The 16,502-nt window shown below is 34.2% G+C and overlaps 1 protein-coding gene across 3 annotated transcripts in view; it reads left to right on the forward strand.

The window, feature by feature from the left end:
* The window catches only part of LOC114343861 (protein PALS2), a 358,522-nt gene that overhangs the window by 186,418 nt on the left and 155,602 nt on the right, over positions 1-16,502 (forward strand). Inside the window, exon 1 of one of the 3 annotated variants that reach the window (XM_028294725.2) lies at positions 3,025-3,341. The exons of the other annotated variants lie outside the window; for them this stretch is intronic. The gene's annotated coding sequence lies outside the window, so the exon portion shown is untranslated. Of the gene's footprint in view, positions 1-3,024; positions 3,342-16,502 lie in introns of those variants that run through there. 3 annotated transcript variants of the gene reach the window in all.

Genomic DNA, 16,502 nt, shown 5'->3' on the forward strand with positions numbered 1-16,502 from the left:
CAGAACAGTAAATTAATATAATAATATTTTTTATCTATTTATTTGTCATAAGTTTTGAACTGAATTTAACGTCGTGTCGTGTCATCTCCCATAATACAAGATCAACTGACTAACTGGCGATGAAACGGCCGGCAATGAAACGGCCGGCGATGAAACGGCCGGCGATGAAATGGACTGGCGATGAACCGGCGGCGATGAAACGTCCCATTCCGGTCCAGGGTATAAGTGAAATTTTGGCATAGACAAGTTCGTGAAGGACAGGATGCAGTGCAAAACAAAAGTCATCAACGACGTCCAAAGACAAGCACGTATCAGAAAAATATTGACGCCATTTGTGACCTTATCGCGACAGTGTTTTTGGATTATCGTGGCGTTTTGTTGCTGGATTTTCTTCATGAGAGACGAACCATTAATGACGCCTATTCCTGTAGTCTTTTGGACCGTGTTCGAGCTGCCTATAGGTCCAGAAGAGGGGGACGTCCTATACAAGATGTGTTGCTCTTGCATGACAACGCCCAACCGCATACAGCTGCCCTCCAAACACAAGAAAAAATGTCTGTCAGTCCTGATCATTCACCATGTGATTACGACATGTTGGTCCATTAAAAGATGCATTAGGCGGAGCGCGATTTGATGATGATAATCAAGTGGAGCACTTCCTGAGCAATTGGTTAGATACCTGCCTTCATTCCTTTTATTAAAATGGAATTCAGAAACTTCCTAGCCGCTGGGAAAAATGCATACAGAAGGAAGGAATGTATATAGAAAAATGAAGTATCGTTTAATTTTTGTAATTATAATTCAATAAAAAGTTATTAGCAAAGGTCGGTTCATATTTGATTCACCTCTCGTACAATAAAATTTTGGTTTTAAACAGTTTTATTCATGAAATAATCGCAGCAAACTGCATTCGATCTCTAAAATTATTATCGAATTGTTGCCCTCGTGACACTTTGACATAATTTCACTCCCCTTCCGGTCGTAAAATTAAAACTGTCAAAGTGTCACTCGGGAAAAATTTAATAATTTTAGAGCTCTTGTGCGATTACTACTGAAAATTGATTTACGCGCGCGGCTTACGCACGTCCGCATTCGCTGTGAGTTGACCGTTAGACAGCGTTATTAAAAGTTCCATGTCTTGGTCAAAAATTAACATAGAAACATTTACCAAAGCTTAAAATGTTCGTTTTGAGTTGTTATATTAGCCTTCCATTATAAGTCCATTAGCCAGATTTTCAAAGTTTATAGCTTAATTGTGTTTAAATATCTTTAACCCTTTATAATATAATATTTCAATATTTAGATATACATTTCTCCACCTCTTATGCACATCTTAGTCCTGTACACATCCACTATACTGTCTCTTTTATACCTTCGCCTAACGTAAGAGCAACGCAACGGGTTGTTTGAAATCGTACATGCCTCATAAATGGACAGTTTTCACTTTTGCCGTGTCCAAGTGTCCAGTATGCATTCAGAATCGCTTCTTTCAGTTGTCAAAAGAGTTCACGAACAAGCATTTGACAGCCTTATAAGTCCCGACCTAATAGAAGACATGAAAAACCTAGATATCCCAATGAAATTTATAAAGCTTACGAAATTGACAATGGAAGGATCGACGGCAGCAATAATAGCAGATGAAGGCGCCACCAAAAATATAGAACTAGCGACGACAGGGTAACTCTCTATCAACCTCACTATAATGTCGCTATAGAAGGAACAATAAGAGCTAATTTATCGGAATAAAAGGTACAATAATTACAACATTGACGACGCAACTTGTGTTGACCATGACGACATATAGCATTGATTAGCAGAAACGTAAACAGTTTAAAGCAAGTATTTGCGAAGTTGTGCAAGGAAGAATCCAAGAGGGGTTTGGCAATTACTCAAAATAAAACAAAATACCTAATATGCTCAAGAAAAAATACAATTAATGTGACAAGGTTATATACTTATTGGAGAATATGCGTTTGAAAAGGGAGAACACTTTAAATATCTTGGGGTTTCAGTTAATGGAACTAAAGGCAAAAGCTAGTCTTCAATGAAAGAATACTGACAGGAAATAGAACATACTGGAAATACAACTTTCTCAAAGATAGAAGCTTACTCAGAATAATAAACTGAAAATTTACATACCAGCAATTAGACCAGTAATCACATTTGGTGTTAAAGTATGTGCCAGACCAGAAAGATAAAGAAAGATTGATAATTCTAGAGGGAAAAATAAGTCATAGAATAGCAGACCTACAAAACTTAGGTAATAATCAATTTAGAAAATGGGATATACAGAAAGGAGAAATCCAGCAGCAGTTATCAAAGAAAATTATCAAGCAAATACAAGCCCCGATGGGAAAACGAGATAGTTGAGAACATTAAGAAGATGAGAGTTGGAGAATGGGTAACCATAAGCAAAAAAGCAAAAACAGGAATGAATGGAGAAATGTAGAAGATGCCAAGTTACACAACCAATTGTAAAGCAAATTGTTAATGCGAACTGATTCACTGCGACAACGAATCGGAGGAGGCCAAAGAGGGCCGCAATCATTTCGTGTAGATACCGTGATGATGATTATGTTACATTGCTACCAACGAATCGTAAAATGTAACTCGGAAAACTGTTTTATAATACAGTTATAGTCTATTTGCTAATCTGAGACAACTGTCTACACTACAATCACAATAAAGATGCACTATTTTTCTTAAAAATAAACAATCACGAGGAGCACTCCCAAATCATGATTTGGGAGTGCTCCTTGAACATTCAACGTGTCTTGGTTTGTTTATTTCTATATAGTGCATTTTTATTGTGATTGTAGTGTAGACAGTTGTGTCTCAGATTAGCGATTCGACATAACTATGAACACCGTTTTTTACTTTTCATAGATACTTTTTATATTTCAATATTTACACATTCCTCCATCCCGTAGTCCCACACTGATCTACGACACTGGCGATGCATAGTCAAGAAGCCACCTCATTCGACCTCCCGCCATTCCCCTCTTTTGTACCTTTTCCTAACCTAACAGCAACAGCAACGCAACGGGTTGTTTGAAATCGTACGTGTGTCATAAATGGAAACAGTTTTCACCGTTGCCGTGTCCTGTATGATTCAGAATCAGTTCTTTCAGTTGTCAAAAGAAGTTCATGAACGGCTTGGAACGGTGTTGAATTCTTGAATTACGCTACGCGAAAAAACGGTATCGATTTTTTTGCTTTGACCATTAGCTGTGACTGTTTCTGTTTTCTCCAGTTTCTTTGAGGAATTTAAACGGTGACGTGAGTGTCTGTGACTGTGTCTTGTTTGGTTTTTACGGTAGTAAACATCTTTTATAGTTCAGGTTAGTATTCAATAAATATTTTGGTGATAACCCTTATCATTGTTTGGGTGATAACGCTATGACGCTCTTTTATGGTGCATCAATTTTCATTTGATCTTTAAATTAAAATGATAAATGCAAGAGCCACACCTGTTAGTAGAGAGTTGGGTAGGTAACAAAACAAATCATCGCCGTTGGCCAGTGTCGTGCTTATAGATTTTATTAGTTTTGTAAACAATGAACAATGACAATAATTCCTTTATATTGACGCTGTTAAATGTTGGAATATCTGTCTTACTATTTAAAATTATACAAATATCAATATTTATCGCCTATCTCTTCCATTGAGTGAAACTTTCTTCACTTGAGAAAGGCGCTCTGCCGAAACAGCTGTATGCTATAGTGACAATAAATTGTAATATATTTTGTGGAAGTGTTGAAAACAAAAGTTTTCAGTGTTTTTTGAAGATAAAATGAACTTCCATCAAGTTACGGTCTAATGTCCAATCCACCACGTATTTCTCATTTGTTAACTTTTTTCGCGTCGATCTTCCTGAGGATTGTCCCTAAAAGTGCATTTTTTTAGTCCTACATTATTCGATAAATGTTATTCCTTTTTTTCTTTTACCTTTATTATGTATTTGATTTGTTAATTGAACATACCATTATCTGATATAGTTAGTCCCAAACATTATTATATCTATTCTCCGGTTTGAATCAGTAGGCTTGATTGTATTCCTCCTAGACATATTTATTTCAAAATTTGTTTTCACCCATTTTAAAAAAATGTGAACACCTTGAATTATCATGTTCTCCGTCCCAGGGACCTTTGTAAACAGAACTCTTCCGTCTTTTAGACCAGATCGAATGACAAATGAGGTGTTAATTGAAAGCTTATAACCCAAGGTCTCAAAGGTGAGAACTTTGACCTAGGACTTCCGGTTGTAGATTTGTAACCGGAAGCAGTGGCGTAACAAAATCCGTCGGGGCCCCCCCGCAGAATTTGAAATGGGGCCCCTTTTAACCCGGGAGCAGTCGCGCCGTTAGAAAAAATCCAACTTTTTATCATTTTCCGTGATAACTTATTGAAAAATTTTGCAACATAACTTTCCACTTGTAAGTGCCTCGAAGAAGATTGTAGTAATGCGTAGGATTTTTTTTTAATTTTTTTTAATTTAATTTTTATTTTTTTTGTGGAATTTATGGCTTTGGTGGGAACCAATTAGTTTTAAAATTTTTAGAAATAGATATTTTTAGCATAACAAGCAAATAAAAATATTAAATAATAATAGTCTCCCGTTTTATACCGCTGTGGCTTTGGGAGTATAGCAGGGTAGTCTGCTATATCTAGGGCCTACGGTATACAAGGAAGGTAACAGGGCCAGTGTTACGCTTCGACCGCCTATTATTACCCCTGGTTTTACCCAAGGTACTCATTTTGTTCAGGCTGAGTCGACATGGGGCCTATAAACATTTTAAAAATGTCTAGTTGTTCTTGCTGGCGGTAGGATTTGAACTCCGGACCACCGGCACGCGAGCCAAGCACACTACCACTTCGCTACGCCGACCCACAAAAATTTTATAAAATTGAAATTTGTTTTAAATTCGTATTGTTAGATTTTGTTCTATGCGCGACTGCTTACGTGACAGAAGTGAGCGCGACTGCTCCCGCGTTAAACAGTTATAGGTCTGGATCCCGCGTATGAAAAAAAGTTGATTAATAGCAAGCTGAAAATTTGTTAATAGTTTAAGGGTGTCTAGTCGGATAAACTTTGATACATGGGAACACTGTAACAGGGGCAGTTTTAATTGTGGAACAGGTTAAAAATTTGGAACGGTCACACCACGAAAACGGCACATTTATTTTGTCCGACAGAACAGACTTAAACTCTCATGCAAAAATCAGACTGCTATTTATCACCTGTCATAATTCCTGTCATTTGACATATTCTACTTGTTCCACTCATTAAAACGGCCATTTGGTGATAAATAGCAGTCTGATTTTTGCATGAGAGTTTAATCTCTGTTCGGAGGTTCGGAGAGTTTAAGTCTGTTCTGTCGGACAAAATACATGTGCCGTTTTCGTGGTCTGACCGTTCCAAATTTTTAACCTGTTCCACAATTAAAACTTCCCCTGTTCCAGTGTTCCCATATATCAAAGTTTGTCCGACTAGACACCCTTAAGCTATTAACAAATTTTCAGCTTGCTATTAATCAACTTTTTTTTCATACGCGGGATCCAGACCTATTACTAAATACGACTTATTTAACAAAAACTTTTTTGTGTTAGCGTTATCATTCACTATTCATAACAACTTACATTTCTCATCTTTATTGGTATACAGACCCATTCCAAATAAACAACTTCTTTTGTTGTTTTCTGTACAACTTACCTACAATACATTTAATAACCAGCTTTAAAAATAGTAAATGTTAAAACAATTCTTTCTTGATTTCTTATACAGTGTGTTTGCGTAGCATGGAATCTATGGGAAACTTTTTTTATTACATATCTATATTACGATAAAAAGTTATTCTTCATAAAATGCTCTGCATGGTATAAAACCTTAGTTGCAATAATCAGATATTAAATTTTATTGATTTATACGAGGTATATAAAAAAATATTAATTTCGCTCAATAGTACCTATACCACCTTTATATTTTACAATATTGAAAAATTTTATTATAAAAAGTTGTTCGCAATTAAAAACTATGTTTAAATATGCAATTATATCATTCCAGTTGAAATATTGTGAATTATAAAGGTATTTAACTCTTAGAGAGAAATTCATATTTTTCGACATACCTCGTATAAAGTTGGTAAAATGTGATATATTACGATTGAATCTTCGTTTTGAGATAATGCAGAGCTTTTTATAAACAATCTGATAAGAATTTTATAAAGAATTTTTTCGTAAAATTAAAACATTAATAATAAAATAGTTATTATAATTGTAATAAAATGATATGTTGGTTATCGGTAATTTGAGAAATATTTGGAAAAATTAATTTTTTATTTACAAGGATGTAATTACATATTAAAATTAAAATCGTATATTGTTAAATATAAAAGTACTTTATCCTTGAGTTAAATTCCTATTTTTTGACTTACCTCGTATAAAATTGATAAGCTTTGATATCTGATGGTTTATCTGGCTTATTCTGTATCTCAGATTTAAGACCATTCAGAGCATTTCATGAAGAATAACTTTTTTCGTAAAATTGATAATAAAAATGTTTCCCATATGGTTCGAAGCCACGCAGACATACTGTATAAGTGCTCAAAAAAATTTATTTTGAATTTTCAAATTGTAATATCTGACAGGGCCGTAACTACCATTGGGGCAACCGGGGCAGTGCCTCGGGGCCCCCGGAGAAGGGGGCTCCGCGATTGTAATCGCGTTATACTGCCTATAGGCAATATAACGCGATTAAAAACCTACATTATAGCCGAAGAATGTAAGTAACATTATATGTAGTATATTTTTTATGAAAACAGAAAAGATGTTATATTGATGGTAAATATTTAGCTTAAAATAATGTGATTTCAAATTTTTTTTGTGTTGGTCAACTAAAATATCAATATGTAGGTAGGTACAGGAAACTTCAGTCATGGAGTACATTAAAATGCGTTTTCAAGTGGTTAAAAATCAATTTTCCCGGACTCCTTCTGCTGGGTGATTAACCCCAGACCCCCCGGTAGGGGGTCCCAGATCACGTTTGCTTCGGGGCCCCCAACATCTTACTTATGGCCCTGATTTAATGACATATTCGAATTCAGCATAATCAAAAAGCAAATAGAAACATTTTTGAACAAAGTAAAATGATGAATTCACCGATATCTTTTAAAATTATTTAATATAAAACAGTTTTATTGTTTAAAGAATTAATAAACAATTAGAAGCATCTGTGAGTAGAACTTTTCACTTTAAGATGAGATATATAAACTAACAAAAAATGTTTTAGAAAAATATAAGCTTGTTTGATTTTTTCCGAAACCGAAACTATGCAAGTTTTTCTACATTGCAATGCAATGTAACTATGCAACTATGCAATTTCCTTATCTTACCGTTTATCTGTTGATGCAACTATAACCGTAAAACAACACAAACATAAATAACATTCAATGCAAACAACCAATATGAAATTACTGGCGATAATATTGTATCGAAATACTAAAAGTAGGTAAAGAACAGAGAGAAAGAAAACCCATTTAGATTTAAAAATATTGTTCTTAAATTCGGAAAATTGCAATTCTAATATCTTTCAATAGTCACGTACAAAGCATTATATAGTTTATTGTCGCTGCCATAAAATTTCGGTAGGCCGGAAGGGATTAAGTTTCTAGATATTATGAGATGATTCACTTGGCAAATACGTCTATAGTATTTTTACTACAAAAGCGATATTACGTAGGTCAAAATTTTTGACGTAAGAGAACTGTCAAAACATTAGAATGTGACTTTTCATTATTGCCATGTTTATTATAAACATAGCAATAATGAAAAGTCACATTCTAATGTTTTGACAGTTCTCTTACGTCAAAAATTTTGACCTACGTAATATCGCTTTTGTAGTAAAAATACTATAGTTAGAAATTTTTACGTTTTTAAATTTAAACAGACAACGTAAAAATAATATAAGATTAACAGATTTTTACATAATATCAGATGACAAGATGGGGCCCTTAAGCGATTGGGGCCCCCCCGCAAGCTTCATGCTGCGGGGCCCTCTGTTACGCCCCTGACCGGAAGTACTATTTTAAAGTCGCGTAAATAGTACCAGCGATATATTATTCAACGCGTCTTAGCAAGACGAGAACAAATATGTATACTTCCGGTTTCATGCCTGTACGTCCGTCCGTCTGTCCGCGAATATAAGTCCTCCGTTATTAAAACAGAGAGAATGCCCAATGAGGTGTCAAATGAGAGCTTATAACCCAAAGATGGTATTAGAGATGAGAAATTTAACCTCAGACTTCCGGCTTTAGAGTTGCAACCGGAAGCACTTTTACAGTCGATGAAATAGTACACGCGATATATTATTCGACGCGTCTTAGCAAGACGAAACTAAATATATACTTCCGGTTTCGTGCCTATCTCTCCGTCGGTCTGTCCGCGAATATAACTCCTACCTTTGTTCTAACTGGTAGAAGGGGAAATGAGGCGTCGAGTGAGAGCTTACAACTCAAGGATGGTATTAATTAAAAGTGACAAATTTAATTTAACCTTTGACTTCCTGTTCCAGATTTGCAACTGGAAGCACTGTTTTAAAGTTGACGAAGTAGTACAAGCGATGTATTACTCGGCGCGCCTTATTAACACGACAATACATATATACTCCCCGTTTTTATATCACTTCCGGTTAAAAAGGTCAAAAGGTGTACATAATCGGAAGTGCCACATTACAGTCGCTGAAATAGTACTTCTGATATATCTATCAATTATGGCGTAGTAAAGTAGAGCTCGAATATTTAATTCCGGTTGTGATACCATTTCCGGTTTTGATACCATTTCCGGTTAAAAAGTTATGACAGTAAAGTTTGCCAAAAAAAAATTATACTTCTTATTGGATTTTGGAACATACCTATATCATCTATATAGATAGTCTGATAGGGTCTCCAGGGTTCATTCTTAACACGTGGCTAACCCATCTTATGCGATCTATCCTTACTACTTTCACTATACCGTACATCCCGTTCAAAACTATATTAATTAAAAAATATCATTTTTGCGTTTATCTCACCAACAAAATACATTATGCAGAATCTTTTTCCTCGGAAAACTGCGACACGACATGTCACAATTAAAAGTCAAAGCTCATGTTCCAGTAAAGTAGTACCAGCTGTCTAAGAGACTCATTAATATTCAACTGAGTGTGATGCGATTTTTAGAGGTGTGAAATTCCATAAACAAGGGATCTAAGTACCTATTCTATGTAATTAATGTATTAATGTATACCTTGTATATGTAATTTCACGCCTCCAACAATAGCACCCCACTGCTGAATATTAAATATCTGGTACTGGTACTGGTATACAAACTGTATCATTCGAGCTTGTGACAAGGAGGTGCGCTAGTTTCCGGTGAAAAACGTATTAAAAAGTCTTAATTCAAAAAGTGACTAGGTATATAAAACTAATGTGTTGTAACGTTTCTTTCGGGAAAAACGTCATAAATCGAAACTTTTTGGAGGAAAACTGTATTATTTCGAATCTAAATGTCGTTTTTAGTTGTTATTTAAAAAAAAATTTCCTATGTTACTCTAGCTCTGTTGTAACAGGTGAAATATTGATATCTTCTGTATAAAGATTTAATATTCTGAGTCGCTACGGTTTAGAACGGGGTTTTCAAATGCGGCATTTACAGTCTACATAGTTCAAAATAACGTCATTCACGTTGTATTTCGTCGTCGTTTATTTATCGCACCGCATATTTTGCGCAGCAGCCACCTTCGTCAGTGTCCAGGTTTCAGGGTCTTATGGTAGGGGAGCAGGGAGCAAAGTATGCTAAATGTGCAGTCACTCGAGAGCTTTGGGGACCTATTGGGTTGTGAAGAGTAGGTCCTAAAACCAAAAAAAGTTAAGTAGTCTTTTCCATTTTAATGGAGACTTGTCCATTTTTAATTTAATTTTCCATTTCCAACAATCGTTTTTTTAGATTATAGCGCCTTCTATCCATAATTCGAAAAAATGTCTCGAATAAACGTTACTTATTTTTACGTAAGGAATCCAAATCTGCAATAAAAAATGGGGGCTCCCATTTAAGATTTTAAAGTAACCCCCCACCCCACCTCCGTGGGGGTCGTGTTTGGTGCCATTCGATAGATTTTTCAAAAATATTGAATAAGTGTATTTTTCAGTTTTTCGATCTGATGTTCATTTCGCGAAATATCGCTGGAATCGTATTTAAAATATTAAATTTACCCCCCACCCCTCTCCGTGTGAAGTCGAGTTTGGTATCATTCGATAAATTTTTGAAAAATATTGAGTAAGTACGTATTTTGTAGTTTTTCGATCTGTCATTCATTTCGCGAAATATTCGCTTTTTTCTTGTGAAATTTTGGGACTCCCCCATTTCCTTACGTCTCGCTCAAATCGTCAGATTTTTCAAATATACACTGTTTTGCATGTAGTTAACTTACCTTATCTTAATCTGACGATTTAGAGTTTTTCTAAGAATAGATATTTTTTCGGCCCCCCTTAACGAACTCCCCTGCATTAAGAGCCAATATATGGTAGAGGTACATTGTAAGAGTACAAGGTTTCTCCCCATGTAATAATCTGACGCGCTCGAGTAACTGCAAAAATCCCCGCTTGCGCGCCCCTACCATTACGTGCTTGGACCAGCGTCAGATCTACGGGGGGATGGTGAAATCCCCCCTACAAGGTTTAAAGTTAAAGCAAGAAATTGTTCCCTCCACCCTAAGGCAAATATCTAGATCCGTCACTGGCCTCGACAGGTTTCTTGATCTAAATTATTGAGGGAGCAGACAATAATAGTATCTTTTTGCTAGACTTACCTTTTTTGTAACTTATAGGTACTTGCTTAAAATGCTATTTACTTAAAACTATTTCAGTCTATTTAATGAGTGAATCATTAAGTCTCATCATCATTATCCTTACTTACTTTATCCCTATTTGGGATCGGCTTCCCTGATTACATTTCTATAGTTCACCCAAATTTCTATCTTGGGCCATACCAACATTATTAGCCTATTTCCAGATTTGCAAAAAAAACACCTAAAATAAACAAAATAGACAAAAATTCATTTTGCATATATGTAATATGAGCTTATAAAAACTAAGTAGATAATAATATTATAATATAGTAGTCCAGAGAAATAAGATTTTTCTCGTGACACATCCCCCTCCAGGCCGAAACCAATTTTTTTGAGTAGTATGGACATCTATATTATTAACCTATATGTTTCCTGCAGCCGATTTTGATGATATACATAGTTGTAAACAAATGAAGATCAAAAAACGGTAAATTATCGCTTTTTTCGTCTATTACCAAAAAGTTAAGCACTTTAAACAAATTTGAGAGTAAAAAACTCATAAATCGTATAAAAAACTTCAATATGGCGTTCGCTGAATATGTCCATCCTTATTGGTTGCTTAGAAAATTGCAAAATAAATCATAAATTTTGAGTTTTTATAAATATTCATAACTTAGGTAAAAATTAACTTAGAATCTTATTACACGGAATGCCGAGAATTCTTGTACTGTAATTATATTTTAAATTTCAAAGCAATTGGTCAAATAGTTTAAAAGTTATTTAATTTGTTTATCCCAAATTCATTTTTTTGCAACACTATAAGTCAGAAAATTATGAGGTTACAATAATACTTCGGACAGTTTATGAAAGAAGAACATTTATACTATTACCTTAATTAAAAATAAATGACAAAAAATAATTTTAAACAGTGTAAAATTATTTTGCAAAAACATGTCGATTTTTTGCTTACTTATAAACAATTAGAATAACTTTTTAACCGTTACCCGTAGAAAAATTATTTTTTCATATTTAGAAAGACTGAATTTTTATACACATTTAGAAAGAAAAACAACTGTCCTAGGACAATTAAGGACAAAGTTAGCCCCCGATTTTTTTAATTCACATGGTTTTGCAAAATTATTTTGCAATATTTATAATTATTTTTTGTCATTTTTTTTTAATTAAATTAATACTGTAAATTTTCTTCTTTCATAAAATATCCAAAATATTGCTGTAACTTCATCATTTTCTGACTTACAGTGTTGCAAAAAAAATTAATTTTGGATAAACAAATTAAATAACTTTTAAACTATTTGACCAATTGCTTTGAAATTTAGGGTATGATTTAAGCACTATGAGTCTCAGCATTCCGTGTAATAAGAAGGTTCTAAGTTAATTTTAACATAAGTTATGAATATTTATAGAAACTCAAAATTTATGATTTATTTTGCAATTTTCTAAGCAACCAATAAGGATAGACATATTCAGCGAACGTCATATTGAAGTTTTTTATACGGTTTATGAGTTTGTTACTCTTAAATTTGTTTAAAATACCCAATTTTTTAGTAATAGACGAAAAAAGCGAAAATTTACCGTTTACTGATCTCCATTTGTTTATAACTATGTATATCATCAAAATCGGCTGCAGGAAACATATACGTTATTATTATAGATGACCATACTACTTGAAAAATTTGGTTTCGGCCTGGAGGGGGTTGTGTCACCAACAGGATATTTTTTTTCCTTATTTCTCTGAACTATAGAGTTCCTATAACATTTGTTGCATTATAGATTGCCCATGTATACATACCACTCTTCTCATAAATAAGTACAGTAGAACCCCGATTATCCGTGCTCCTCGGGACCGGAGGTGGCACGGATACCTAATTGAAAAGCACGGATAATCCGAACATGTATTTCTTATGTATAATACATATTTATGTACGTATACACATACATAATATAATATGTACCTACCATAAAAAGATAACAGAAAAAATAAATCTTTCATTATGAGTCTCTCTTTCGTCATAGTGTTTCCGTCAAGTGATTTACGATGGATGACGCTATTTTGATAAAACCTTAAAAATGCAACTTGAGTATGTAATAGAAAATCATAGCACGGATAATCCGCAGCACGGATAATCCGCAGCACGGATAATCCGCATCCGGATAATCGGGGTTCTACTGTATGTATGTATAAAACATTTTAAATTTCAAATAAATTTTGATGTTTTGTATTTTTGATGAAAACTTATAAGGTCCAAGTATTTTATTTTTGATACCATAGCAACCCCAATATAAAACTGCTGAATTAATCGACCTGTTAGATAAACATCGCAGCTTGAAAGTTTTGTAAGTTTTTATGACCCTACACACCAATCTTCAAGTTTGTATTTAACAGATTGGTGTAATTGACACAATCAAATATAAAAATCGAGATTAGGTTTATTTTTAGTTTATTTTGACCAGCGGAACGAAAAAAATATACCATGGGAAAATAATTAGTGATTTAATAAGTTACTTAGTGTCTTGGTGATACCTATATCCCTTTCTATTTCTTTGTTTTACTTAAATTTTACATTTGTCCAAGAGTCGAATGAACATGATCGTACAGGCGAGGTGGAAGTATGTTTTTTCGTATTATTTTCCATAATGAAGATGACCAGTGACAGTATCAGTTATATTTAAATCAATGTAACTACAGAAATAAATGTGACGATAAACGTAACTTCTACTTTGTAGAAGAAGGCGAAGAATACGTCTTTCCAACATACCTTAAACATTTTCAATAGGATTCAAATCATGACTTCTTCTTCTTTGAGTGCCTCTCCTATCGGAGATTGGATATCATTAGGGCGATTCTAATTTTATTTACTGCTGTTTTGAACAATTCGTTAGTGGTACAGCCAAACCACTCTCTCAAATTTCTCATCCAGGACATTCTTCTACGGCCTGGATTTCTTCGTCCTTGGATTTTTCCTTGCATTATGTTTTGTAGGAATGTGTACTTTTGTCCCCTCATCAGGTGGCCTAAGTATTCAAGTTTTCTCTTTTTTATATTCAGTAGAACTTCTGGCTTGTTATTTATTCTGCGTATTACTTCTTCATTTGTAATTTTATCCACCCAACTTATTCTTAGTATACGGCGGTAGCACCACATCTCAAAGCTTTCAAGATTTTTAATATTCCTCTGTTTAAGAGTCCATGACTCAACACCGTAGAGCAAAGTACTGAATACATAGCATTTTAACATTCTAGTTCGTAGATGAATACTAATATCTCGATTACAAAATAATTTTTTCATTTTTATAAAAGTAGACCTGGCAATTTCAATACGTCTTTTTATCTCGTGATTTTGGTCACCTGTTTCATTGATAAGGGTTCCCAAGTATTTGTATTCGTTTACTTTTTCAAATTGAGTACCGTTTATTGTGATACTAGTGTCATTTATTGGAATCTTACTGAAGGTCATATATTTGGTTTTTTTGACGTTCATCCTTATGCCGTAGTTATTACATATCTCATTCATACTTTCAACTAGATGTTGTAGATCTTCCGCTGTTCTTGCCATTATCACAGTATCGTCAGCATATCGAATGTTATTGATAACTTCTCCATTGACTATTATCCCTTCGTTTGCATATGAGAGAGCTTCTTGGCATATTTGTTCGCTGTAGATATTAAACAAGAGCGGTGACAATATACAACCCTGTCGTACCCCTCTACGTATTTCTATTTCGTCCGATGTTTGGTCTTCTATTTTTATATTAGCTCGCTGATTCCAGTACAGATTTAATGTTATTTGTATGTCTCTGGTGCCAATGTTCTTACTCTCCAGGATTTCTTTGAGTTTACTGTGGCGTACTTTGTCAAAGGCCTTTTCAAAGTCTATAAAGCAGGCGTGTACCTCTTGGTTAACATCTAGGCATCTCTGTGTTAGAACGTTCAGGGCAAAGAGAGCAACCCTTGTACCTAATCCTTTTCTGAATCCCATCTGTGTATCGTTAATATCGATGTCTAGTTTTTGATAGATTCGGTTGTGGATGACTCTAAGAAATATTTTAAGCAGGTTTTAAATATTTTAAATATTTTAAACAACTCATCAAGGAGATTGTTCGATGATCTGAACATTGCACTGCCTTAGTTTTCTTCGGTATGGTGACAAACGTAGACAGCAACCATTCTTGTGGTATTATACCAGTACTGTATATTGTATTGAATATATGCAATATTATGGTTACGGATTGAACATTCAAAAGCTTCAGCAGTTCTGTAGGGATTTCATCAGGTCCGTTTTCTTTTCCATTTTTAGCTTTTCTTATTGCGTATTCTACTTCTTCTTTCAATATGTCTGGCTTACTAAAATCATGACTATTGGCAGGCCAATTCGTTGTTTGAATCCCTCGCTCTTGTAGAAAATTATTGGTAATAGTGCATTATGGTAGTAACATTATCTTGCATTTGTATGAAATTCGAACCCACAATACAAGCTGTAGGGAAGGGGTTTCTGGGTTCAGGTTAGCTTCCCTTAATCAATTTCTATCCATTGGATGTTAAGATACGATTAAGCACTGACGATAGAACTAATAAAAATTGATCTTATTTTGAGTGGTTTTCATTTTATGACCTTATTCGATGCGTATTTTATAATGACCTGTCTCTGTAGATAAATAACAGGCGCAGTGTGATCAAACATTTTTAGTAACTTGCCTAATGTGAGATCCATTCTCATTTAAATAAAACCTCAGGAGAATAACAACTGCTTTACGAAGTTGCTACATTTTTATCAGGATCGTTTAAACACAGCGATATATCAAACAACTTATCAAGGTCAATTGAGTTGTTGCAACTTATCATTGTGTGTAAAGGATCGTTTAAACACAGCGATAAATCAAACAACTTATCAAGGTCAATCGAGTTGTTGCAACTTATCATTGTGTGTAAACGGTGCATCGCACAACTTATCAAAGTTGGAGTTGGGTTGAAGGTGGTATCGCATTGAATCGCAGCGTCTAAACAGCGTTTCAACTTGTCATCACAACTAGTTGCTGTGACTTGTCGTTGTGTTTAAACGACGCTTTAACGGTGCATCGCACGACTTATCAAAGTTGGAGTTGGGTTGAGGTTGGTATCAACTTATCACAAGGATCGAGTTGTTTTAATTTATCGTCGTGTCTAAACGGTACAGCGATTTATCATTGGACTTGGGTTGTATCAATTTAGGAGAATCTTACCGTATTAGAATTTATTTACATATCCAATTAAATAATGTACAGGGTGATTGATTAGTGGGGTAAAGCTACGTAGATCCGTTATAGTAATAGATAGCAATAAAAGTTAATAACAAAAATTGTAGCCAACTTTGAGATTCACATTTATAAAATTAATTAGAATGTTACATAGGGTGTTCGATAACATAGTGGCAGACAAAAGTTATTTTTTTTTTATTGGAACACCCTGTATTTTATTTTATATTCAAAATCTTCTTAACTTCGCCATTACAAATGTATAAAGGATTGTTATGTTATACAGGGTATTTTACAAAGTTATAACCAATTTTATATGAAAATTGTAACAAGTTAACTCATTGTATAAATAAAAATAAGCACAAAAGCAATGGATTATTGATGCCATTTTTTTATTTATTATCAAAATTTTCATAAATTATTCTGCTTCT

The sequence above is a fragment of the Diabrotica virgifera genome, chromosome 2, assembly GCF_917563875.1.
Source record: "Diabrotica virgifera virgifera chromosome 2, PGI_DIABVI_V3a".
NCBI classification, from domain to species: domain Eukaryota; kingdom Metazoa; phylum Arthropoda; class Insecta; order Coleoptera; family Chrysomelidae; genus Diabrotica; species Diabrotica virgifera.